The sequence below is a fragment of the Perognathus longimembris genome, chromosome 28 (genome assembly GCF_023159225.1).
Source record: "Perognathus longimembris pacificus isolate PPM17 chromosome 28, ASM2315922v1, whole genome shotgun sequence".
Lineage (NCBI taxonomy): Eukaryota > Metazoa > Chordata > Mammalia > Rodentia > Heteromyidae > Perognathus > Perognathus longimembris.
This window is the reverse complement of record NC_063188.1, coordinates 54,043,653-54,049,652: the sequence shown is the minus strand read 5'-3', so window position 1 is coordinate 54,049,652 and position 6,000 is coordinate 54,043,653.

Genomic DNA, 6,000 nt, shown 5'->3' with positions numbered 1-6,000 from the left:
ATGCATTTTCTGAACAATTCCCATAGAGCATATATACCATCCCATAGCACTCCCGCCCTCTTGTCACAATTCCACCTGCAGCTCCCTTCTTATTCTTATCACTGAAGCCAATTTGTTCTCATGTGCTTTACTTGCAGTTTCACTTCTAGACCAGCCTACTCACATCAGATTCCTAAAATGTATGAATTTCATTATTTCCTTTCCCACCTGGGTTACAAGCCTTGAAATTATTAAGTGTATTCTGCTTCTTTTCTCTTGCCTGTTTAGGTTGCCAAAGATTACAAAAAATTGCCTTGGATTAAGCCATATGAGTTATAATTGAAATTTGCCCATATATGCATTTTTCAAAGCCTTTCTGCATCTGTTTGAGCAAATACTAAGAATCTTTAGTGCCAGTTCAAGAAAGAGTGCTATACTTAGCATTAGAATCATTGATTTCTAGCTCAGACTCTGAAATTTATTCTTTGTACTACCTTGGACAAATCTTCTGATTTCTTTCAGTCTCAGTTTGCTTATCTAAACAATAAGTGTTCAATTTTGCAGATTTCAAGTTTCTTATAGGATCTTTTGCTACTGATGGTGATGGGAATGTTGAGGATGAAGACTGTGAGTCTTCATATTATTTATGCACATATATTATTGTGTATATAAAATGAATAAGGAATCACTGACTTAATATTTGATTTCTTACCCTGACCTTCACTTAAAGCAACACTTATAACAGTTTTAAATAATCTGCACATAATTGAGAAAAAATTAATGCTACAATATATAGGAAAGCAAACAAATAAATGAAGAGGATGTGAAACAGTGGTTTAAGGTTATCAAATCACATGTTTTCCAATAATGTGCAGAAAATTAGTGAGGCAGTGAACCTTAGGCTCTTTGAGCACCCCATAAAATAGTCCTTGGAGATATATAAAGACTGTGATTAGTTTCATCAAGATACTTTTATGATTTTGAAGACATGATTGGCAAAATAACATTTAATTTTCTTCTCTATAAAATTATCAAAATGAGTAAAAATATACAGTTCTCAAATAATATGTTGCTTCATATTTAAGGATCAGTCTTCTTTCAAGCATGAAAGTTCTATTTAAATCTGTTTTCTTAATGGCTTTTTTTCAGTGCTGAAAATCATTTCCTCGTCTCCATAAAGCATTGTGTCACAGTGGCTACCCAGCATGATAACTAATTAAAAATTGCTAAGTGAGAAGCTCTGTGAAATATTTTTATGAATAGATATTAAATCCATAAACCAAATTTCAAACTCAGTACTCAGGTATTTGACATATCATTTTATTTTCAGAATCAAGAAAAAATCTAGTATCCCTTTATTGGAACAAATAGCAGTCATGAATGTTCAGATTTGCATCAGTGACAGAAAGTGAAGCATTGTAACAAGTGACTATTTAGGATCAAGAGGAATCTTTGTTTCAATTATTTGGCTACTCCTGATGGAAAGATTTTTTCCTTGGAATTAGTGTCAAAATCACTTCATTTCTCTACTGCACCATGAAATAGATAATTAATCTTTCTGAAATTGAAACTTAGTTAACATATCTGGTAAATGATAAAGTAGTATGTTTGTTCAGTGAAAGTATTAACAGCAGGATATACGTGGCCAGTTATTAACCAATTGGATTTTGTGATGCATCCAGCAGTATGGGAAATTATAGGGTAGATGGACTAGATAAAGATTTGATTGAGAAATTGCATAATCAGTTATTCATTACATTTATAGTTAACTGAGAGGATATGGAGTTGGAGTAAAAATAATGTCTGGGTTAAAGTTCCCAGTTTTACCATGGAAGAGTAGTTGAATCTTTAATAATTTGCTTACCCTCAGAGGCCCTTCATTTTCTCATCTGTCAATAAGTGTATTGAACTAAATGCCTTACATGATCTTTATAGCTGTAAAGGTACCTGTACATATAAAATGAAATTAAGTGCATTTATTCTAGAATTCATGAAACTTTAAGTACCTTTAAGTGACTTTAAGTACCTTTAAGTAACTTTAAGTGTATTCTCATACTTTATTCTCAAAAGTTCTTCAAAATAAGATGTTTAAAATCCACATATAGAATAACCATAGTTACACAGAATTTAATGACTTTTTGATATTTCTTTCCATATGTAACCATTGTCTGTAAAAGCTATTAATTTCAAACTTACTCATCAGTGAAAACAAACAAACAAGCCCACCCATAATTGTGCCTTGTCAAACAAGTGATTGAAAATCTTATAAATTAGATGCTGAGCATGAATAGAACAGTGACTTTCTTTATGCACATTTAAGCAAATATGTTGTATGCATAATTAACTGTGAAAAGGTAAAACTACTTGAGAATGTTTAATTCTGTTAATATGTATTTTACGGAAAAATATGAACTTTCAGAATAATATATATATATATATTATATATATATATATATATATATATATATATATATATATTGCCAGTCCTGGGGCTTAGAATAAGGGCCTGAGCATTGTCCCTGGCTTCTTTTTGCTCAAGGTTAACACTCTACCACTTAAGCCACAGAGCCACTTCTGGCTTTTTCTGTTTATATGGTACTGAGGAATCAAACCCAGGGCTTAATGCAAGGCAAACACTCTACCACTAAGTCATATTCCCAGCCCTACATTTTATATTTTTAATAGGACTGATTTTATCTTCATTTCCATTTTTCTTTAGGGTGACAATTTTTGAAAAGTTTAAGAAAATTAAGCAATAAAATAATGCTCTTCTAGTTGCATTTGTGCATTCTAGAATAAATACATTCTACGTCCCACAGTATACTATATAGAATAGACATTATGTGAGTGTTTTGAAGCAGATTATCTACACTAGGAAGAAACATAGAAACTTAAATATGATGATGAAAAATATAAGCACTAATGTATAATAAAATGTATATGGCCGGGTGCCAGTAATCTCATGCCTGTAATCGCGGTCCGAAGCTAGTCCAGCCAGAAACGTACAATTGAGACCCTTACCTCCAATAAACTACTCAAAAACTGAGAGTGGTGCTATGGCTCAAGTGGTAGAGCACAAGCCTTGAACACAAAGAGGCTCAGGGACAGGCAATAAGAAGAAGACTAAGAATGATAAAAATAAAGCCTATATAGAATCTGAGTGCTGAAAATAACCAGTTGTTGACAAAATGTACATAGAGGGATGCCAGAAAGATGTCAGAGTAGGTCTTTGATTATATTCTCCCCCAAATTTACCAATTTTCTGCTCATTCAGAGGGAAATGTCTCTTTGAAGAAGTGTTGAGATTCAGGCAGAAAGTAGTAAAATCCTAGTGGAGCACAAGACCTCAGAGGATTGTCCTGGGAGTATAGGCCTACACAGAAGTGGTATACTTGCCAATTATGTTTCTGGGCTCAAGCCCAGAAATAGCTTGTTACAAGAAGGGCTGGGATGCATTCCTCTTTGGCCTTGGAACTATAAACAATGCTATTTGCTCAGGGATCCGGTAAGGATCACACTTATTAATGCTCTGATTGACAGGTTTATCTGCCTATAGATATGGGTCTCAGCAGAAGATCTGAAAGTAATTCAAACTTGGCTCCAGCCTCCCTCAGCTGTGGTCCTAGCTTCATTACACTTTCACAAGGACCCAGAGGGAGATTTGTCTATCTGACCTACTGAGACTGACTAGCTGGCCTTTGTTCCACATCAAGACCCTGAAGAGCCCTGTCATATCTGCAGCCTTCCTCCTGAATCACAGGACATACCCTATCTACAGAAAGAAATGTGAAGAGACTGCCTGCATGAGCCCGTGTAACAGGCTGTCCAGCCTTTATGGAAGCCACAGCAGATTCTGAATGACTCTGAAAGTAGACTGCAATCCTCCTAGGGTGTAACTTGGAGCAAGTCCATTACAAAGCAAACTTTTCATAGATAAATCCATCCCCTAACTGGACAAACTTATTGGCCTCCATCCCACAGAAGATCTTGAGAGAAGTCCTGATTCTAACAGACATGAAAAGATAAAAGGGGAAGAGAAAAGAAACAAAGCATACCACAACAAAAATACAATAATAAAAATCATAAATCCTAAAGACATAAAGACTAATGAAGCAACAGAACTATGAAACAAAATTTTAACAAAATGTTAATATGTTTTCACTTATCAATAATTCATTGCAAATGGGTAAAAGTCTTCAATCAAAAGACCAGCTGAATAGATTAAAACAAAGATCTAATAATAATATGTTCCCTTACAAACAATTCACATAAGTCTTTAAGACATACAAACGCTGAGAGTGAAGAGAGAAATAAATTGCCCACAAAAATGATAATCAAGAGAGCTATGAGACCCTCTCTCAAAAGAAAGCAAAGAGAAGAAAAAAGGAAGGGAGGGAGGGAGGGAGAGAGGGAGAAAGGGAGGGGGAGAGGGATGGAGGGAAGAAAAGAAAGACAGAGAAAGGAGGAAGGAAGAGCAAGACAGAGAAAGGAGGAAGAGAAATAAAGATGGAAGTGAAAGAAAGAGTGGATGATAAAAGAGGGAGGGAAAAAAGGATAGGAGAGGAGAAAAGACAAGAGAGCAAAAGAAGACATCCATATAGGAAAAGAAGAAAGAAAAATGTCTCTTGTTCATGTGGATTTATGCATAGAAAAGCCCAAAATGCCATCAAGAAATCACTACAACTGATAAATAAACTCAAAAAAATTGAAGGGAACAGAATCAACACAAAATCAGTAACCCTTCTTTAACTTAGCAATAAACTATCTGAAGATGGAGTTAAGAAATCATCACTATAGATGGAAGGAGGGGAAAGAATGACGAAATGAGTGACAATAATCAAGATGTGTTGTACACGTAAATTAACATGTTGAATATTAAAAGCTCTCTTTACAATTATTTAAAGATAATAATAATAAAGAAATCACCATTTACAATAACATCAAAAGTAAAATAGGAGTAAATTTAACCAAAGCAGTTGAGGAGATAAATACTATGAAATTATAAAAAATATCTATTACAAAACTGTAAATGATGCAAATAAATGAAAAGACATCTCATGTTAATATACAAGAAAATTACTACTGTTAAAAGGTCCATCGTATGCAAAAGTCTACAGATTCAATGTAACCATCATACAAAAATTAAATGCCATTTTCATGACATTAGCTACTGAAGAACTCTAAAAACTAAAGCTATACACAGAAAAACAATTAATAGAGAAATAGACTAAATAGCTACAGTAAACAACCAGATGCATGGTACATGCCTGTAACCATGGTGCCAAGGTATCAGAGACAAGAGACAAGACTGGTGCCAGACAAGCTGGGGCTCCGCATTGAAACACCTTGGCAGTGAAAAACAGCGCTGGGCATATGCAGCAGCCTAGCAAGCACAAAGGTGCTGAGTTCAAACTCCAGTATCATAAAACAGTAAAAGACGACAAAAAGACAAGCTCCCCCGGAATAAAATATTTGGAAAACATATATCCATGAAAGTCCTTGTATCATAGACATATAATAAACCACACAAAGGATAAGACAAGAGGAGGACATCAAAGGGATCCACATCGGCAAGGAAGAAATCAAGCTATCCTATTCGCAGATGACATGATCTTATATCTGAAGAACCCAAAAAACTCAGTCCCCAAACTCCTACACCTAATAAACCATTTTGGCAAAGTAGCAGGATACAAAATCAATCCACAAAAGTCAGCAGCTTTTCTGTACACCACCAATGTACAAGCAGAAAAGGAAATTGTGGAAATAATTCCTTTTACAGAAGGCAAAAATAGAATAAAGTACCTAGGGACAAACCTAACCAAAGACGTGATGGACCTATTTAATGAGAACTACAAAAATCTAATAAGGGAAATCACAGAAGACACAAGGAGATGGAAAGACCTCCCATGCTCATGGTAGGCAGAATTAATATAGTGAAAATGGCCATATTGCCCAAATTGTTATGCAAATTCAATGCAATCCCCATCAAAATCCCAGCTACATTCTTCACTGAAATAGAGA